Below are 22321 nucleotides of genomic sequence, written 5' to 3' on the forward strand. Positions count from 1 at the left end.
GGAAATATCCTCAGATGAAATCTGGAAAGAAGCTTTCTGAGAAACTGCTTAGTGTTCTGTTAATTCATCTCACAGAGTTACATCTGTATTTCGTGGATCTCTTTGCTAGCCTTATTTCTGTGGAATCTGAGAACAGATATTTCGGATCCCTTTGAAGACTATAAGGCCAAAGGAAATATCCTCCGATAACAAAGAGAAAGAAGCTTTCTGAGGAACTCCTTTGGTTTCCGTGAAATCATCTCACAGAGTTACAGCTTTCTCCTCAAGAAGACTTTCGCTAAGACAGTTCTTCTGGAATTGGCAAAGTGATATTTGGAAGCCCATTGAGGGCTATGGTGAAAAAGGAAATATCCTCAGATGAAATCTGGAAAGAAGCTTTCTGAGAAACTGCTTAGTGTTCTGTTAATTCATCTCACAGAGTTACATCTGTATTTCGTGGATCTCGTTGCTAGCCTTATTTCTGTGGAAACTTAGAAGAAATATTTCGGATCCCTTTGAAGACTATAGGGCCAAAGGAAATATCCTCCGATAACAAACAGAAAGAAGCTTTCTGAGGAACTCCTTTGTGTTCTGTGAAATCATCTCACAGAGTTACAGCTTTCCCCTCAAGAAGCCTTTCGCTAAGACAGTTCTTCTGGAATTGGCAAAGTGATATTTGGAAGCCCATATTGGGCTATGGTGAAAAAGGAAATATCCTCAGATGAAATCTGGAAAGAAGCTTTCTGAGAAACTGCTTAGTGTTCTGTTAATTCATCTCACAGAGTTACACCTGTATTTCGGGAATCTCTTTGCTTGCCTTATTTCTGTGGAATCTGAGAACAGATATTTCGGATCCCTTTGAAGACAATAGGGCCAAAGGAAATATCCTCCGATAACAAAGAGAAAAAAGCTTTCTGAGGAACTCCTTTGTTTTCCGTGAAATCATCTCACAGAGTTACAGCTTTCTCCTCAAGAAGACTTTCGCTAAGACAGTTCTTCTGGAATTGGCAAAGTGATATTTGGAAGCCCTTTGAGGGCTATGGTGAAAAAGGAAATATCCTCAGATGAAATCTGGAAAGAAGATTTCTGAGAAACTGCTTAGTGTTCTGTTAATTCATCTCACAGAGTTACATCTGTATTTCGTGGATCTTTTTGCTAGCCTTAGTTCTGTGGAATCTGAAAACAGATATTTCAGATCCCTTGGAAGACTATAGGGCCAAGGAAATATCCTCCGATAACAAAGAGAAAGAAGCTTTCTGAGAAACTTCTTTGTGTTCTGTGAAATCATCTCACAGAGTTACAGCTTTCCCCTCAAGAAGCCTTTCGCTAAGACAGTTCTTCTGGAATTGGCAAAGTGATATTTGGAAGCCCATAGAGGGCTTTGTTGAAAAAGGAAATAACCTCAAATGAAATCTGGAAAGAAGCTTTCTGAGAAACTGCTTAGTGTTCTGTTAATTCATCTCACAGAGCTACATCGAGTTTTCGTGGATCTCTTTGCTAGCCTTATTTCTGTGGAATCTGAGAGCAGATATTTCGGATCCCTTTGAAGACTATAGGGCCAAAGGAAATATCCTCCGATAACAAAGAGAAAGAAGCTTTCTGAGGAACTTCTTTGTTTTCTGTGAAATCATCTCACAGAGTTACAGCTTTCCCCTCAAGAAGCCTTTCGCTAAGACAGTTCTTGTGAAATTGGCAAAGTGATATTTGGAAGCCCATAGAGGGCTATGGTGAAAAAGGAAATATCCTCAGATGAAATCTGGAAATTAGCTTTCTGAGAAACTGCTTAGTGTTCTGTTAATTCATCTCACAGAGTTACATCGGGTTTTTGTGGATCTCTTTGCTAGCCTTATTTCTGTGGAATCTGAGAACAGATATTTCAGATCCCTTGGAAGACTATAGGGCCAAAGGAAATATCCTCCGATAACAAAGAGAAAGAAGCTTTCTGAGAATCTTCTTTGTGTTCTGTGAAATCATCTCACAGAGATACAGCTTTCCCCTCAAGAAGCCTTTCGCTAAGACAGCTCTTCTGGAATTGGCAAAGTGATATTTGGAAGCCCATAGAGGGCTATGGTGAAAATGGAAATATCCTCAGATGAAATCTAGAAAGAAGCTTTCTGAGAATCTGCTTAGTGTTCTGTTAATTCATCTCACGGAGTTACATCTGTATTTCGTGGATCTCTTTGCTAGCCTTATTTTGTGGAAACTGAGAACACATATTTCGGATCCCTTTGAAGACTATAGGGTCAAAGGAAATATCCTCCGATAACAAACAGAAAGATGCTTTCTGAGGAATTTCTTTGTGTTCTGTGAAATCATCTCACAGAGTTACAGCTTTCCCCTCAAGAATCCTTTCGCTAAGACGGTTCTTCTGGAATTGGCAAAGTGATATTTGGAAGCCCATAGAGGGCTTTGTTGAAAAAGGAAATAACCTCAAATGAAATCTGGAAAGAAGCTTTCTGAGAAACTGCTTAGTGTTCTGTTAATTCATCTCACAGAGTTACATCGGGATTTCGTGGATCTCTTTGCTAGCCTTATTTCTGTGGAATCTGAGAACAGATATTTCGGATCCCTTTGAAGACTATAGGGCCAAAGGAAATATCCTCCGATAACAAACAGAAAGATGCTTTCTGAGGAATTTCTTTGTGTTCTGTGAAATCATCTCACAGAGTTACAGCTTTCCCCTCAAGAAGCCTTTCGCTAAGACAGTTCTTGTGGAATTGGTAAAGTGATATTTGGAAGCCCATAGAGGGCTTTGTTGAAAAAGGAAATAACCTCAAATGAAATCTGGAAAGAGGCTTTCTGAGAAACTGCTTAGTGTTCTGTTAATTCATCTCACAGAGTTACATCGGTATTTCGTGGATCTCTTTGCTAGCCTTATTTCTGTGGAATCTGAGAACAGATATTTCGGATCCCTTTGAAGACTATAGGGCCAAAGGAAATATCCTCCGATAACAAAGAGAAAGAAGCTTTCTGAGGAACTTTTTTGTGTTCTGTGAAATCATCTCACAGAGTTACAGCTTTCCCCTCAAGAAGCCTTTCGCTAAGACAGTTCTTGTGGAATTGGCAAAGTGATATTTGGAATCCCATAGAGGGCTTTGTTGAAAAAGGAAATAACCTGAAATGAAATCTGGAAAGAAGCTTTCTGAGAAACTGCTTAGTGTTCTGTTAATTCATCTCACAGAGTTACATCTGTATTTCGTGGATATCTTTGCTAGCCTTATTTCTGTGGAATCTGAGAACAGATATTTCGGATCCCTTGGAAGACAATAGGGCCAAAGGAAAAGTCCTCCGATAACAAAGAGAAAGAAGCTTTCTGAGAAACTACTTTGTGTTCTGTGAAATCATCTCACAGAGTTACAGCTTTCCCCTCAAGAAGCCTTTCGCTAAGGCAGTTTTTGTGGAATTGGCAATGTGATATTTGGAAGCCCATATAGGGCTATGGTGAAAAAGGAAATATGCTCAGATGAAATCTGGAAAGAAGCTTTCTGAGAAACTGCTTAGTGTTCTGTTAATTCATCTCCCAGAGTTACATCTGTATTTCGTGGATCTCTTTGATAGCCTTATTTCTGTGGAATCTGAGAACAGATATTTCGGATCCCTCTGAAGACTATAAGGCCAAAGGAAATATCCTCCGATAAAAAAGAGATAGAAGCTTTCTGAGGAACTCCTTTGGTTCCCGTGAAATCATCTCACAGAGTTACAGCTTTCTCCTCAAGAAGACTTTCGCTAAGACAGTTCTTCTGGAATTGGCAAAGTGATATTTGGAAGCCCATTGATGGCTATGGTGAAAAAGGAAATATCCTCAGATGAAATCTGGAAAGAAGCTTTCTGAGAAACTGCTTAGTGTTCTGTTAATTCATCTCACAGAGTTACATCTGTATTTCGTGGATCTCTTTGCTAGCCTTCTTTCTGTGGAATCTGAGAACAGATATTTCAGATCCCATGGAAGACTAGAGGACCAAAGGAAATATCCTCCGATAACAAAGAGAAAGAAGCTTTCTGAGGAACTTCTTTGTGTTCTGTGAAATCATCTCACAGAGTTACAGCTTTCCCCTCAAGAAGCCTTGCGCTAAGACATTTCTTGTGGAATTGCCAAATGATATTTGGAAGCCCATTGAGGGCTATGATGAAAAAGGAAATATCCTCAGATGAAATCTGGAAAGAAGCTTTCTGAGAAACTGCTTAGTGTTCTGTTAATTCATGTCACAGAGTTACATCTGTATTTCGAGGATCTCTTTGCTAGCCTTATTTCTGTGGAATCTGAGAACAGATATTTCGGATCCCTTTGAACACTATAGGGCCAAAGGAAATATCCTTCGATAACAAACAGAAAGAAGCTTCCTGAGGAACTCCTTTGTGTTCTGTGAAATCATCTCACAGAGTTACAGCTTTCCCCTCAAGAAGCCTTTCGCTAAGACAGTTCTTCTGGAATTGGCAAAGTGATATTTGAAAGCCCATAGAGGGGTGTGGTGAAAAAGGATATATCCTCAGATGAAATCTGGAAAGAAGCTTTCTGAGAAACTGCTTAGTGTTCTGTTAATTCATCTCACAGAGTTACATCTGTATTTCGTGGATCTCTTTGCTAGCCTTATTTTTGTGGAATCTGAGAACAGATATTTCAGATCCCTTGGAAGACTATATGGCCAAAGGAAATTTCCTCCGATAACAAAGAGAAAGAAGCTTTCTGAGAATCTTCTTTGTGTTCTGTGAAATCATCTCACAGAGATACAGCTTTCCCCTCAAGAAGCCTTTCGCTAAGACTGTTCTTCTGGAATTGGCAAAGTGATATTTGGAAGCCCTTTGAGGGTTATGGTGAAAAAGGAAATATCCTCAGATGAAATCTGGAAAGAAGCTTTCTGAGAAACTGCTTAGTGTTCTGTTAATTCATCTCACAGAGTTACATCTGTATTTCGTGGATCTCTTTGCTAGCCTTATTTCTGTGGAATCTGAGAACAGATATTTCGCATCCCTTGGAAGACTATAGGGCCAAAGGAAATATCCTCCGATAACAAAGAGAAAGAAGCTTTCTGAGAAACTTCTTTGTGTTCCCTGAAAACATCTCACAGAGTTACAGCTTTCCCCTCAAGAAGCCTTTCGCTAAGACAGTTCTTGTGGAATTGGCAAAGTGATATTTGGAAGCCCTTAGAGGGCTGTGGTGAAAAAGGAAATATCCTCAGATGAAATCTGGAAAGAAGCTTTCTGAGAAACTGCTTAGTGTTCTGTTAATTCATGTCACAGAGTTACATCTGTATTTCGTGGATCTCTTTGCTAGCCTTATTTCTGTGGAATCTGAGAACAGATATTTCGGATCCCTTTGAAGACTATAGGGCCAAAGGAAATGTCCTCTGATAACAAAGAGAAAGAAGCTTTCTGAGAAACTTCTTTGTGTTCTGTGAAATCATCTCACAGAGTTACAGCTTTCCCCTCAAGAAGCCTTTCGCTAAGACAGTTCTTGTGGAATTGGCAAAGTGATATTTGGAAGCCCATAGAGGGCTATGGTGAAAAAGGAAATATCCTCAGATGAAATCTGGAAAGAAGCTTTCTGAGAAACTGCTTAGTGTTCTGTTACTTCATCTCACAGAGTTACATCTGTATTTCGTGGATGTCTTTGCTAGCCTTATTTCTGTGGAAACTTAGAACAAATATTTCGGATCCCTTTGAAGACTATAGGGCCAAAGGAAATATCCTCCGATAACAAACAGAAAGAAGCTTTCTGAGGAACTTCTTTGTGTTCTGTGAAATCATCTCACAGAGTTACAACTTTCCCCTCAAGAAGCCTTTTGCTAAGACAGTTCTTGTGAATTGGCAAAGTGATATTTGGAAGCCCATATTGGGCTATGGTGAAAAAGGAAATATCCTCAGATGAAATCTGGAAAGAAGCTTTCTGAGAAACTGCTTAGTGTTCTGTTAATTCATCTCACAGATTTACACCTGTATTTCGGGAATCTCTTTGCTAGCCTTATTTCTGTGGAATCTGAGAACAGATATTTAGGATCCCTTGGAAGACTATAGGGCCAAAGGAAATATCCTCCGATAAAAAAGAGAAAGAATCTTTCTGAGAAACTTATTTGTGTTCTGTGAAATCATCTCACAGAGTTACAGCTTTCCCCTCAAGAAGCCTTTCGCTAAGACAGTTCTTCTGGAATTGGAAAAGTGATATTTGGAAGCCCATAGAGGGCTATGGTGAAAAAGGAAAAATCCTCAGATGAAATCTGGAAAGAAGCTTTCTGAGAAACTGCTTAGTGTTCTGTTACTTCATCTCACAGAGTTACATCTGTATTTCGTGGATGTCTTTGCTAGCCTTATTTCTGTGGAATCTGAGAACAGATATTTCGGATCCCTTGGAAGACAATAGGGCCAAAGGAAATATCCTCCGATAACAAAGAGAAAGAAGCTTTCTGAGAAACTTCTTTGTGTTCTGTGAAATCATCTCACAGAGTTACAGCTTTCCACTCAAGAAGCCTTTCGCTAATCAGTTCTTGTGGAATTCGCAAAGTGATATTTGGCAGCCCATAGAGGGCTATGGTGAAAAAGGAAATATCCTCATGTAATCTGGAAAGAAGCTTTCCGAGAAACTGCTTAGTGTTCTGTTAATTCATCTCACAGAGTTACTTCTGTATTTCGTGGATCTCTTTGCTAGCCTTATTTCTGTGGAATCTGAGAGCAGATATTTCGGATCCCTTTGAAGACTATAGGGCCAAAGGAAATATCCTCCGATAACAAAGAGAAAGAAGCTTTCTGAGGAACTTCTTTGTTTTCTGTGAAATCATCTCACAGAGTTACAGCTTTCCCCTCAAGAAGCCTTTCGCTAAGACAGTTCTTGTGAAATTGGCAAAGTGATATTTGGAAGCCCATAGAGGGCTATGGTGAAAAAGGAAATATCCTCAGATGAAATCTGGAAATTAGCTTTCTGAGAAACTGCTTAGTGTTCTGTTAATTCATCTCACAGAGTTACATCGGGTTTTTGTGGATCTCTTTGCTAGCCTTATTTCTGTGGAATCTGAGAACAGATATTTCAGATCCCTTGGAAGACTATAGGGCCAAAGGAAATATCCTCCGATAACAAAGAGAAAGAAGCTTTCTGAGAATCTTCTTTGTGTTCTGTGAAATCATCTCACAGAGATACAGCTTTCCCCTCAAGAAGCCTTTCGCTAAGACAGCTCTTCTGGAATTGGCAAAGTGATATTTGGAAGCCCATAGAGGGCTATGGTGAAAATGGAAATATCCTCAGATGAAATCTAGAAAGAAGCTTTCTGAGAATCTGCTTAGTGTTCTGTTAATTCATCTCACGGAGTTACATCTGTATTTCGTGGATCTCTTTGCTAGCCTTATTTTGTGGAAACTGAGAACACATATTTCGGATCCCTTTGAAGACTATAGGGTCAAAGGAAATATCCTCCGATAACAAACAGAAAGATGCTTTCTGAGGAATTTCTTTGTGTTCTGTGAAACCATCTCACAGAGTTACAGCTTTCCCCTCAAGAATCCTTTCGCTAAGACGGTTCTTCTGGAATTGGCAAAGTGATATTTGGAAGCCCATAGAGGGCTTTGTTGAAAAAGGAAATAACCTCAAATGAAATCTGGAAAGAAGCTTTCTGAGAAACTGCTTAGTGTTCTGTTAATTCATCTCACAGAGTTACATCGGGATTTCGTGGATCTCTTTGCTAGCCTTATTTCTGTGGAATCTGAGAACAGATATTTCGGATCCCTTTGAAGACTATAGGGCCAAAGGAAATATCCTCCGATAACAAACAGAAAGATGCTTTCTGAGGAATTTCTTTGTGTTCTGTGAAATCATCTCACAGAGTTACAGCTTTCCCCTCAAGAAGCCTTTCGCTAAGACAGTTCTTGTGGAATTGGTAAAGTGATATTTGGAAGCCCATAGAGGGCTTTGTTGAAAAAGGAAATAACCTCAAATGAAATCTGGAAAGAGGCTTTCTGAGAAACTGCTTAGTGTTCTGTTAATTCATCTCACAGAGTTACATCGGTATTTCGTGGATCTCTTTGCTAGCCTTATTTCTGTGGAATCTGAGAACAGATATTTCGGATCCCTTTGAAGACTATAGGGCCAAAGGAAATATCCTCCGATAACAAAGAGAAAGAAGCTTTCTGAGGAACTTTTTTGTGTTCTGTGAAATCATCTCACAGAGTTACAGCTTTCCCCTCAAGAAGCCTTTCGCTAAGGCAGTTTTTGTGGAATTGGCAATGTGATATTTGGAAGCCCATATAGGGCTATGGTGAAAAAGGAAATATGCTCAGATGAAATCTGGAAAGAAGCTTTCTGAGAAACTGCTTAGTGTTCTGTTCATTCATCTCCCAGAGTTACATCTGTATTTCGTGGATCTCTTTGATAGCCTTATTTCTGTGGAATCTGAGAACAGATATTTCGGATCCCTCTGAAGACTATAAGGCCAAAGGAAATATCCTCCGATAAAAAAGAGATAGAAGCTTTATGAGGAACTCCTTTGGTTCCCGTGAAATCATCTCACAGAGTTACAGCTTTCTCCTCAAGAAGACTTTCGCTAAGACAGTTCTTCTGGAATTGGCAAAGTGATATTTGGAAGCCCATTGATGGCTATGGTGAAAAAGGAAATATCCTCAGATGAAATCTGGAAAGAAGCTTTCTGAGAAACTGCTTAGTGTTCTGTTAATTCATCTCACAGAGTTACATCTGTATTTCGTGGATCTCTTTGCTAGCCTTCTTTCTGTGGAATCTGAGAACAGATATTTCAGATCCCATGGAAGACTAGAGGACCAAAGGAAATATCCTCCGATAACAAAGAGAAAGAAGCTTTCTGAGGAACTTCTTTGTGTTCTGTGAAATCATCTCACAGAGTTACAGCTTTCCCCTCAAGAAGCCTTGCGCTAAGACATTTCTTGTGGAATTGCCAAATGATATTTGGAAGCCCATTGAGGGCTATGATGAAAAAGGAAATATCCTCAGATGAAATCTGGAAAGAAGCTTTCTGAGAAACTGCTTAGTGTTCTGTTAATTCATGTCACAGAGTTACATCTGTATTTCGAGGATCTCTTTGCTAGCCTTATTTCTGTGGAATCTGAGAACAGATATTTCGGATCCCTTTGAACACTATAGGGCCAAAGGAAATATCCTTCGATAACAAACAGAAAGAAGCTTCCTGAGGAACTCCTTTGTGTTCTGTGAAATCATCTCACAGAGTTACAGCTTTCCCCTCAAGAAGCCTTTCGCTAAGACAGTTCTTCTGGAATTGGCAAAGTGATATTTGAAAGCCCATAGAGTGGTGTGGTGAAAAAGGATATATCCTCAGATGAAATCTGGAAAGAAGCTTTCTGAGAAACTGCTTAGTGTTCTGTTAATTCATCTCACAGAGTTACATCTGTATTTCGTGGATCTCTTTGCTAGCCTTATTTTTGTGGAATCTGAGAACAGATATTTCAGATCCCTTGGAAGACTATATGGCCAAAGGAAATTTCCTCCGATAACAAAGAGAAAGAAGCTTTCTGAGAATCTTCTTTGTGTTCTGTGAAATCATCTCACAGAGATACAGCTTTCCCCTCAAGAAGCCTTTCGCTAAGACTGTTCTTCTGGAATTGGCAAAGTGATATTTGGAAGCCCTTTGAGGGTTATGGTGAAAAAGGAAATATCCTCAGATGAAATCTGGAAAGAAGCTTTCTGAGAAACTGCTTAGTGTTCTGTTAATTCATCTCACAGAGTTACATCTGTATTTCGTGGATCTCTTTGCTAGCCTTATTTCTGTGGAATCTGAGAACAGATATTTCGCATCCCTTGGAAGACTATAGGGCCAAAGGAAATATCCTCCGATAACAAAGAGAAAGAAGCTTTCTGAGAAACTTCTTTGTGTTCCCTGAAAACATCTCACAGAGTTACAGCTTTCCCCTCAAGAAGCCTTTCGCTAAGACAGTTCTTGTGGAATTGGCAAAGTGATATTTGGAAGCCCTTAGAGGGCTGTGGTGAAAAAGGAAATATCCTCAGATGAAATCTGGAAAGAAGCTTTCTGAGAAACTGCTTAGTGTTCTGTTAATTCATGTCACAGAGTTACATCTGTATTTCGTGGATCTCTTTGCTAGCCTTATTTCTGTGGAATCTGAGAACAGATATTTCGGATCCCTTTGAAGACTATAGGGCCAAAGGAAATGTCCTCTGATAACAAAGAGAAAGAAGCTTTCTGAGAAACTTCTTTGTGTTCTGTGAAATCATCTCACAGAGTTACAGCTTTCCCCTCAAGAAGCCTTTCGCTAAGACAGTTCTTGTGGAATTGGCAAAGTGATATTTGGAAGCCCATAGAGGGCTATGGTGAAAAAGGAAATATCCTCAGATGAAATCTGGAAAGAAGCTTTCTGAGAAACTGCTTAGTGTTCTGTTACTTCATCTCACAGAGTTACATCTGTATTTCGTGGATGTCTTTGCTAGCCTTATTTCTGTGGAAACTTAGAACAAATATTTCGGATCCCTTTGAAGACTATAGGGCCAAAGGAAATATCCTCCGATAACAAACAGAAAGAAGCTTTCTGAGGAACTTCTTTGTGTTCTGTGAAATCATCTCACAGAGTTACAACTTTCCCCTCAAGAAGCCTTTTGCTAAGACAGTTCTTGTGAATTGGCAAAGTGATATTTGGAAGCCCATATTGGGCTATGGTGAAAAAGGAAATATCCTCAGATGAAATCTGGAAAGAAGCTTTCTGAGAAACTGCTTAGTGTTCTGTTAATTCATCTCACAGATTTACACCTGTATTTCGGGAATCTCTTTGCTAGCCTTATTTCTGTGGAATCTGAGAACAGATATTTAGGATCCCTTGGAAGACTATAGGGCCAAAGGAAATATCCTCCGATAAAAAAGAGAAAGAATCTTTCTGAGAAACTTCTTTGTGTTCTGTGAAATCATCTCACAGAGTTACAGCTTTCCCCTCAAGAAGCCTTTCGCTAAGACAGTTCTTGTGGAATTGGAAAAGTGATATTTGGAAGCCCATAGAGGGCTATGGTGAAAAAGGAAAAATCCTCAGATGAAATCTGGAAAGAAGCTTTCTGAGAAACTGCTTAGTGTTCTGTTACTTCATCTCACAGAGTTACATCTGTATTTCGTGGATGTCTTTGCTAGCCTTATTTCTGTGGAATCTGAGAACAGATATTTCGGATCCCTTGGAAGACAATAGGGCCAAAGGAAATATCCTCCGATAACAAAGAGAAAGAAGCTTTCTGAGAAACTTCTTTGTGTTCTGTGAAATCATCTCACAGAGTTACAGCTTTCCACTCAAGAAGCCTTTCGCTAATCAGTTCTTGTGGAATTCGCAAAGTGATATTTGGCAGCCCATAGAGGGCTATGGTGAAAAAGGAAATATCCTCATGTAATCTGGAAAGAAGCTTTCCGAGAAACTGCTTAGTGTTCTGTTAATTCATCTCACAGAGTTACTTCTGTATTTCGTGGATCTCTTTGTTAGCCTTATTTCTGTGGAATCTGAGAACAGATATTTCGGATCCCTTTGAAGACTATAGGGCCAAAGGAAATATCCTCCGATAACAAAGAGAAAGAAGCTTTCTGAGAAACTTCTTTGTGTTCTGTGAAATCATCTCACAGAGTAACAGCTTTCCCCTCAAGAAGCCTTTCGCTAAGACAGTTCTTCTGGAATTGGCAAAGTGATATTTGGAAGCCCTTAGAGGGCTATGGTGAAAATGGAAATATCCTCAGATGAAATCTGGAAAGAAGCTTTCTGAGAAACTGCTTAGTGTTCTCTTAATTCATGTCACAGAATTACATCTGTATTTCGTGGATCTCTTTGCTAGCCTTATTTCTGTGGAATCTGAGAACGGATATTTCGGATCCCTTTGAAGACTATAGGGCCAAAGGAAATATCCTCCGATAACAAAGAGAAAGAAGCTTTCTGAGGAACTTCTTTGTGTTCTGTGAAATCATCTCACAGAGTTACAGCTTTTCCCTCAAGAAGCCTTTCGCTAAGACAGTTCTTGTGAAATTGGCAAAGTGATATTTGGAAGCCCTTAGAGGGCTATGGTGAAAAAGGAAATATCCTAATGAAATCTGGAAAGAAGCTTTCTGAGAAACTGCTTAGTGTTCTGTTAATTCATCTCACAGAGTTACATCTGTATTTCGTGGATCTCTTTGCGAGCCTTATTTCTGTGGAAACTTAGAACAAATATTTCGGATCCCATTGAAGACTATAGGGCCAAAGGAAATATCCTCCGATAACAAACAGAAAGAAGCTTTCTGAGGAACTTCTTTGTGTTCTGTGAAATCATCTCTCAGAGTTACAGCTTTCCCCTCAATAACCCTTTCGCTAAGACAGTTCTTGTGAATTGGCGAAGTGATATTTGGAAGCCCATAGTGGGCTATGGTGAAAAAGGAAATATCCTCAGATGAAATCTGGAAAGAAGCTTTCTGAGAAACTGCTTAGTGTTCTGTTAATTCATCTCACAGAGTTACACCTGTATTTCGGGATTCTCTTTGCTAGCCTTATTTCTGTGGAATCTGAGAACAGATATTTCACATCCCTTGGAAGACTATAGGGCCAAAGGAAATATCCTCCGATAACAAAGAGAAAGAAGCTTTCTGAGAAACTTCTTTGTGTTCTGTGAAATCATCTCACAGAGTTACAGCTTTCCCCTCAAGAAGCCTTTCGCTAAGACAGTTCTTGTGGAATTGGAAAAGTGATATTTGGAAGCCCATAGAGGGCTATGGTGAAAAAGGAAAAATCCTCAGATGAAATCTGGAAAGAAGCTTTCTGAGAAACTGCTTAGTGTTCTGTTACTTCATCTCACAGAGTTACATCTGTATTTCGTGGATGTCTTTGCTAGCCTTATTTCTGTGGAATCTGAGAACAGATATTTCGGATCCCTTGGAAGACAATAGGGCCAAAGGAAATATCCTCCGATAACAAAGAGAAAGAAGCTTTCTGAGAAACTTCTTTGTGTTCTGTGAAATCATCTCACAGAGTTACAGCTTTCCACTCAAGAAGCCTTTCGCTAATCAGTTCTTGTGGAATTCGCAAAGTGATATTTGGCAGCCCATAGAGGGCTATGGTGAAAAAGGAAATATCCTCATGTAATCTGGAAAGAAGCTTTCCGAGAAACTGCTTAGTGTTCTGTTAATTCATCTCACAGAGTTACTTCTGTATTTCGTGGATCTCTTTGTTAGCCTTATTTCTGTGGAATCTGAGAACAGATATTTCGGATCCCTTTGAAGACTATAGGGCCAAAGGAAATATCCTCCGATAACAAAGAGAAAGAAGCTTTCTGAGAAACTTCTTTGTGTTCTGTGAAATCATCTCACAGAGTTACAGCTTTCCCCTCAAGAAGCCTTTCGCTAAGACAGTTTTTCTGGAATTGGCAAAGTGATATTTGGAAGCCCTTAGAGGGCTATGGTGAAAATGGAAATATCCTCAGATGAAATCTGGAAAGAAGCTTTCTGAGAAACTGCTTAGTGTTCTCTTAATTCATGTCACAGAGTTACATCTGTATTTCGTGGATCTCTTTGCTAGCCTTATTTCTGTGGAATCTGAGAACGGATATTTCGGATCCCTTTGAAGACTATAGGGCCAAAGGAAATATCCTCCGATAACAAAGAGAAAGAAGCTTTCTGAGGAACTTCTTTGTGTTCTGTGAAATCATCTCACAGAGTTACAGCTTTTCCCTCAAGAAGCCTTTCGCTAAGACAGTTCTTGTGAAATTGGCAAAGTGATATTTGGAAGCCCTTAGAGGGCTATGGTGAAAAAGGAAATATCCTAATGAAATCTGGAAAGAAGCTTTCTGAGAAACTGCTTAGTGTTCTGTTAATTCATCTCACAGAGTTACATCTGTATTTCGTGGATCTCTTTGCGAGCCTTATTTCTCTGGAAACTTAGAACAAATATTTCGGATCCCATTGAAGACTATAGGGCCAAAGGAAATATCCTCCGATAACAAACAGAAAGAAGCTTTCTGAGGAACTTCTTTGTGTTCTGTGAAATCATCTCTCAGAGTTACAGCTTTCCCCTCAATAACCCTTTCGCTAAGACAGTTCTTGTGAATTGGCGAAGTGATATTTGGAAGCCCATAGTGGGCTATGGTGAAAAAGGAAATATCCTCAGATGAAATCTGGAAAGAAGCTTTCTGAGAAACTGCTTAGTGTTCTGTTAATTCATCTCACAGAGTTACACCTGTATTTCGGGATTCTCTTTGCTAGCCTTATTTCTGTGGAATCTGAGAACAGATATTTCACATCCCTTGGAAGACTATAGGGCCAAAGGAAATATCCTCCGATAACAAAGAGAAAGAAGCTTTCTGAGAAACTTCTTTGTGTTCTGTGAAATCATCTCACAGAGTTACAGCTTTCCCCTCAAGAAGCCTTTCGCTAAGACAGTTCTTGTGGAATTGGCAAAGTGATATTTGGAAGCCCATAGAGGGCTATGGTGAAAAAGGAAAAATCCTCAGATGAAATCTGGAAAGAAGCTTTCTGAGAAACTGCTTAGTGTTCTGTTACTTCATCTCACAGAGTTACATCTGTATTTCGTGGATGTCTTTGCTAGCCTTATTTCTGTGGAATCTGTGAACAGATATTTCGGATCCCTTGGAAGACAATAGGGCCAAAGGAAATATCCTCCGATAACAAAGAGAAAGAAGCTTTCTGAGAAACTTCTTTGTGTTCTGTGAAATCATCTCACAGAGTTACAGCTTTCCACTCAAGAAGCCCTTCGCTAATCAGTTCTTGTGGAATTCGCAAAGTGATATTTGGCAGCCCTTAGAGGGCTATGGTGAAAAAGGAAATATCCTCATGAAATCTGGAAAGAAGCTTTCTGAGAAACTGCTTAGTGTTCTGTTAATTCATCTCACAGAGTTACTTCTGTATTTCGTGGATCTCTTTGCTAGCCTTATTTCTGTGGAATCTGAGAACAGATATTTCACATCCCTTGGAAGACTATAGGGCCAAAGGAAATATCCTCCGATAACAAAGAGAAAGAAGCTTTCTGAGAAACTTCTTTGTGTTCTGTGAAATCATCTCACAGAGTTACAGCTTTCCCCTCAAGAAGCCTTTCGCTAAGACAGTTCTTCTGGAATTGGCAAAGTGATATTTGGAAGCCCTTAGAGGGCTATGGTGAAAATGGAAATATCCTCAGATGAAATCTGGAAAGAAGCTTTCTGAGAAACTGCTTATTGTTCTCTTAATTCATGTCACAGAGTTACATCTGTATTTCCTGGATCTCTTTGCTAGCCTTATTTCTGTGGAATCTGAGAACGGATATTTCGGATCCCTTTGAAGACTATAGGGCCAAAGGAAATATCCTCCGATAACAAAGAGAAAGAAGCTTTCTGAGGAACTTCTTTGTGTTCTGTGAAATCATCTCACAGAGTTACAGCTTTTCCCTCAAGAAGCCTTTCGCTAAGACAGTTCTTGTGAAATTGGCAAAGTGATATTTGGAAGCCCTTAGAGGGCTATGGTGAAAAAGGAAATATCCTCATGAAATCTGGAAAGAAGCTTTCTGAGAAACTGCTTAGTGTTCTGTTAATTCATCTCATAGAGTTACATCTGTATTTCGTGGATCTCTTTGCTAGCCTTATTTCTGTGGAATCTGAGAACAGATATTTCGGATCCCTTTGAAGACTATAGGGCCAAAGGAAATATCCTCCGATAACAAACAGAAAGAAGCTTTCTGAGGAACTTCTTTGTGTTCTGTGAAATCATCTCACAGAGTTACAGCTTTCCCCTCAAGAAGCCTTTCGCTAAGACAGTTCTTCTGGAATTGGCAAAGTGATATTTGGAAGCCCCTATTGGGCTATGGTGAAAAAGGAAATATCCTCAGATGAAATCTGGAAAGAAGCTTCCTGAGAAACTCCTTAGTGTTCTGTTAATTCATCTCACAGAGTTACACCTGTATTTCGGGAATCTCTTTGCTAGCCTTATTTCTGTGGAATCTGAGAACAGATATTTCGGATCCCTTGGAAGACTATAGGGCCAAAGGAAATATCCTCCGATAACAAAGAGAAAGAAGCTTTCTGAGAAACTTCTTTGTGTTCTGTGAAATCATCTCACAGAGTTACAGCTTTCCCCTCAAGAAGCCTTTCGCTAAGACATTTCTTGTGGAATTGGCAATGTGATATTTGGAAGCCCATAGAGGGATATGGTGAAAAAGGAAATACCCTCAGATGAAATCTGGAAAGAAGCTTTCTGAGAAACTGCTTAGTGTTCTGTTAATTCATCTTACAGAGTTACATCTGTATTTCGTGGATGTCTTTGCTAGCCTTTTTTCTGTGGAATCTGAGAACAGATATTTCGGATCCCTTGGAAGATATAGGGCCAAAGGAAATATCCTCCGATAACAAAGAGAAAGAAGCTTTCTGGAGAAACTTCTTTGTGTTCTGTGAAATCATCTCACAGAGTTACAGCTTTCCCCTCAAGAAGCCTTTCGCTAAGACAGTTCTTGTGGAATTGGCAATGTGATATTTGGAATCCCATAGAGGGCTATGGTGAAAATGGAAATATCCTCAGATGAAATCTGGAAAGAAGCTTTCTGAGAAACTGCTTAGTGTTCTCTTAATTCATGTCACAGAGTTACATCTGTATTTCGTGGATCTCTTTGATAGCCTTATTTCTGTGGAATCTGAGAACGGATATTTCGGATCCCTTTGAAGACTATAGGGCCAAAGGAAATATCCTCCGATAACAAAGAGAAAGAAGGTTTCTGAGGAACTTCTTTGTGTTCTGTGAAATCATCTCACAGAGTTACAGCTTATCCCTCAAGAAGCCTTTCGCTAAGACAGTTCTTGTGAAATTGGCAAAGTGATATTTGGAAGCCCTTAGAGGGCTATGGTGAAAAAGGAAATATCCTAATGAAATCTGGAAAGAAGCTTTCTGAGAAACTGCTTAGTGTTCTGTTAATTCATCTCATAGAGTTACATCTGTATTTCGTGGGTCTCTTTGCTAACCTTACTTCTGTGGAATCTGAGAACAGATATTTCGGATCCCTTTGAAGACTATAGGGCCAAAGGAAATATCCTCCGATAACAAAGAGAAAGAAGCTTTCTGAGAAACTTCTTTGCGTTCTGTGAAAGCATCTCACAGAGTTACAGCTTTCCCCTCAAGAAGCCTTTCGCTAAGACAGTTCTTCTGGAATTGGCAAAGTGCTATTTGGAAGCCCTTAGAGGGGTATGGTGAAAATGGAAATATCCTCAGATGAAATCTGGAAAGAAGCTTTCTGAGAAACTGCTTAGTGTTCTCTTAATTCATGTCACAGAGTTACATCCGTATTTCGTGGATCTCTTTGCTAGCCTTATTTCTGTGGAATCTGAGAACAGGTATTTCGGATCCCTTTGAAGACTATAGGGCCAAAGGAAATATCCTCCGATAACAAAGAGAAAGAAGCTTTCTGAGGAACTTCTTTGTGTTCTGTGAAATCATCTCACAGAGTTACAGCTTTCCCCTCAAGAAGCCTTTCGCTAAGACAGTTCTTGTGAAATTGGCAAAGTGATATTTGGAAGCCCATAGAGGGCTAAGGTGAAAAAGGAAATATCCTCAGATGAAATCTGGAAAGAAGCTTTCTGAGAAACTGCTTAGTGTTCTGTTAATTCATCTCACAGAGTTACATCTGTATTTCGTGGATCTCTTTGCTAGCCTTATTTCTGTGGAAACTTAGAACAAATATTTCGGATCCCTTTGAAGACTATAGGGCCAAAGGAAATATCCTCCGATAACAAACGGAAAGAAGCTTTCTGAGGAACTTCTTTGTGTTCTGTGAAATCATCTCACCGAGTTACAGCTTTCCCCTCAATAAGCAGTTCGCTAAGACAGTTCTTGTGAATTGGCAAAGTGATATTTGGAAGCCCATAGTGGGCTATGGTGAAAAAGGAAATATCCTCAGAAGAAATCTGGAAAGAAGCTTTCTGAGAAACTGCTTAGTGTTCTGTTAATTCATCTCACAGAGTTACACCTGTATTTCGGGAATCTCTTTTCTAGCCTTATTTCTGTGGAATCTGAGAACAGATATTTCAGATCCCTTGGAAGACTATAGGGCCAAAGGAAATATCCTCCGATAACAAAGAGAAAGAAGCTATCTGAGAAACTTCTTTGTGTTCTGTGAAATCATCTCACAGAGTTACAGCTTTCCCCTCAAGAAGCCTTTCGCTAAGACAGTTCTTGTGGAATTGGCAAAGTGATATTTGGAAGCCCATAGAGGGCTATGGTGAAATAGGAAATATCCTCAGATGAAATCTGGAAAGAAGCTTTCTGAGAAACTGCTTAGTGTTCTGTTAATTCATCTCACAGAGTTACATCTGTATTTCGTGGATCTGTTTGCTAGCGTTATTTCTGTGGAATCTGAGAACAGATATTTCGGATACCTTGGAAGACAATAGGGCCAAAGAAATATCTTCCGATAACAAAGAGAAAGAAGCTTTCTGAGAAACTTCTTTGTGTTCCGTGAAATCATCTCACAGAGTTACAGCTTTCCCCTCAAGAAGCCTTTCGCTAAGACAGTTCTTGTGGAATTGGCAAAGTGATATTTGGAAGCCCTTAGAGGGCTATGGTGAAAATGGAAATATCCTCAGATGAAATCTGGAAAGAAGCTTTCTGAGAAACTGCTTAGTGTTCTCTTAATTCATGTCACAGAGTTACATCCGTATTTCGTGCATCTCTTTGCTAGCCTTATTTCTGTGGAATCTGAGAACAGATATTTCAGATCCCTTGGAAGACTATAGGGCCAAAGGAGATATCCTCCGATAACAAAGAGAAAGAAGCTTTCTGAGAAACTTCTTTGCGTTCTGTGAAAGCATCTCACAGAGTTACAGCTTTCCCCTCAAGAAGCCTTTCGCTAAGACAGTTCTTCTGGAATTGGCAAAGTGCTATTTGGAAGCCCTTAGAGGGGTATGGTGAAAATGGAAATATCCTCAGATGAAATCTGGAAAGAAGCTTTCTGAGAAACTGCTTAGTGTTCTCTTAATTCATGTCACAGAGTTACATCCGTATTTCGTGGATCTCTTTGCTAGCCTTATTTCTGTGGAATCTGAGAACAGGTATTTCGGATCCCTTTGAAGACTATAGGGCCAAAGGAAATATCCTCCGATAACAAAGAGAAAGAAGCTTTCTGAGGAACTTCTTTGTGTTCTGTGAAATCATCTCACAGAGTTACAGCTTTCCCCTCAAGAAGCCTTTCGCTAAGACAGTTCTTGTGAAATTGGCAAAGTGATATTTGGAAGCCCATAGAGGGCTAAGGTGAAAAAGGAAATATCCTCAGATGAAATCTGGAAAGAAGCTTTCTGAGAAACTGCTTAGTGTTCTGTTAATTCATCTCACAGAGTTACATCTGTATTTCGTGGATCTCTTTGCTAGCCTTATTTCTGTGGAAACTTAGAACAAATATTTCGGATCCCTTTGAAGACTATAGGGCCAAAGGAAATATCCTCCGATAACAAACGGAAAGAAGCTTTCTGAGGAACTTCTTTGTGTTCTGTGAAATCATCTCACCGAGTTACAGCTTTCCCCTCAATAAGCAGTTCGCTAAGACAGTTCTTGTGAATTGGCAAAGTGATATTTGGAAGCCCATAGTGGGCTATGGTGAAAAAGGAAATATCCTCAGAAGAAATCTGGAAAGAAGCTTTCTGAGAAACTGCTTAGTGTTCTGTTAATTCATCTCACAGAGTTACACCTGTATTTCGGGAATCTCTTTTCTAGCCTTATTTCTGTGGAATCTGAGAACAGATATTTCAGATCCCTTGGAAGACTATAGGGCCAAAGGAAATATCCTCCGATAACAAAGAGAAAGAAGCTATCTGAGAAACTTCTTTGTGTTCTGTGAAATCATCTCACAGAGTTACAGCTTTCCCCTCAAGAAGCCTTTCGCTAAGACAGTTCTTGTGGAATTGGCAAAGTGATATTTGGAAGCCCATAGAGGGCTATGGTGAAATAGGAAATATCCTCAGATGAAATCTGGAAAGAAGCTTTCTGAGAAACTGCTTAGTGTTCTGTTAATTCATCTCACAGAGTTACATCTGTATTTCGTGGATCTGTTTGCTAGCGTTATTTCTGTGGAATCTGAGAACAGATATTTCGGATACCTTGGAAGACAATAGGGCCAAAGAAATATCTTCCGATAACAAAGAGAAAGAAGCTTTCTGAGAAACTTCTTTGTGTTCCGTGAAATCATCTCACAGAGTTACAGCTTTCCCCTCAAGAAGCCTTTCGCTAAGACAGTTCTTGTGGAATTGGCAAAGTGATATTTGGAAGCCCTTAGAGGGCTATGGTGAAAATGGAAATATCCTCAGATGAAATCTGGAAAGAAGCTTTCTGAGAAACTGCTTAGTGTTCTCTTAATTCATGTCACAGAGTTACATCCGTATTTCGTGCATCTCTTTGCTAGCCTTATTTCTGTGGAATCTGAGAACAGATATTTCAGATCCCTTGGAAGACTATAGGGCCAAAGGAGATATCCTCCGATAACAAAGAGAAAGAAGCTTTCTCAGAAACTTCTTTGTGTTCTGTGAAATCATCTCACAGAGTTACAACTTTCCCCTCAAGAAGCCTTTCGCTAAGACAGTTCTTGTGGAATTGGCAATGTGATATTTGGAAGCCCATAGAGGGCTATGGTGAAAAAGGAAATATCCTCAGATGAAATCTGGAAAGAAGCTTTCTGAGAAGCTGCTTAGTGTTCTGTTAATTCATCTCACAGAGTTACATCTGTATTTCGTGGATCTCTTTGCTAGCCTTATTTCTGTGGAATCTGAGAACAGATATATCGGATCCCTTTGAAGACTATAGGGCCAAAGGAAATATCCTCCGATAACAAAGAGAAAGTAGCTTTCTGAGGAACTTCTTTGTGTTCTGTGAAATCATCTCACAGAGTTACAACTTTCCACTCAAGAAGCCTTTCGCTAATCAGTTCTTGTGGAATTCGCAAACTGATATTTGGCAGCCCATAGAGGGCTATGGTGAAAAAGGAAATATCCTCATGAAATCTGGAAAGAAGCTTTCTGAGAAACTGCTTAGTGTTCTGTTAATTCATCACACAGAGTTACATCTGTATTTCGTGGATCTCTTTGCTAGCCTTATTTCTGTGGAATCTGAGAACAGATATTTCGGATCCCTTTGAAGACTATAGGGACAAAGGAAATATCCTCCGATAACAAAGAGAAAGAAGCTTTCTGAGAAACTTCCTTGTGTTCTGTGAAATCATCTAACAGAGTTACAGCTTTCCCCTCAAGAAGCCTTTCGCTAAGACAGTTCTTCTGGAATTGGCAAAGTGATATTTGGAAGCCCTTAGAGGGCTATGGTGAAAATGGAAATATCCTCAGATGAAATCTGGAAAGAAGCTTTCTGAGAAACTGCTTAGTGTTCTCTTAATTCATGTCACAGAGTTACATCCGTATTTCGTGGATCTCTTTGCTAGCCTTATTTCTGTGGAATCTGAGAACAGGTATTTCGGATCCCTTTGAAGACTATAGGGCCAAAGGAAATATCCTCCGATAACAAAGAGAAAGAAGCTTTCTGAGGAACTTCTTTGTGTTCTGTGAAATCATCTCACAGAGTTACAGCTTTCCCCTCAAGAAGCCTTTCGCTAAGACAGTTCTTGTGAAATTGGCAAAGTGATATTTGGAAACCCATAGAGGACTATGGTGAAAAAGGAAATATCCTCAGATGAAATCTGGAAAGAAGATTTCTGAGAAACTTCGTAGTGTTCTGTTAATTCATCTCACAGAGTTACATCTGTATTTCGTGGATCTCTTTGCTAGCCTTATTTCTATGGAATCTGAGAACAGATATTTCGGATCCCTTTGAAGACTATAGGGCCAAAGGAAATATCCTCCGATAACAAAGAGAAAGAAGCTTTCTGAGAATCTTCTTTGTGTTCTGTGAAATCATCTCACAGAGTTACAGCTTTCCCCACAAGTAGCCTTTCGCTAAGACAGTTCTTGTGGAATTGACAAAGTGATATTTGGAAGCCCTTAGAGGGCTATGTTGAAAAAGGAAATATCCTCAGATGAAATCTGGAAAGAAGCTTTCTGAGAAACTGCTTAGTGTTCTGTTAATTCATCTCACAGAGTTACATCTGTATTTCGTGTATCTCTTTGCTAGCCTTATTTCTGTGGAATCTGAGAACAGATATTTCGGATCCCTTGGAAGACTATAGGGCCAAAGGAAATATCCTCCGATAACAAAGAGAAAGAAGCTTTCTGAGAAACTTCTTTGTGTTCTGTGAAATCATCTCCCAGAGTTACAGCTTTCCCCTCAAGAAGCCTTTCGCTAAAACAGTTCTTGTGGAATTGGCAAAGTGATATTTGGAAGCCCATAGATTGCTATGGTGAAAATGGAAATATCCTCAGATGAAATCTGGAAAGAAGCTTTCTGAGAAACTGCTTAGTGTTCTGTTA

The sequence above is a fragment of the Macaca mulatta genome, chromosome 13 (assembly GCF_049350105.2).
Source record: "Macaca mulatta isolate MMU2019108-1 chromosome 13, T2T-MMU8v2.0, whole genome shotgun sequence".
In the NCBI taxonomy this organism is placed as follows: domain Eukaryota; kingdom Metazoa; phylum Chordata; class Mammalia; order Primates; family Cercopithecidae; genus Macaca; species Macaca mulatta.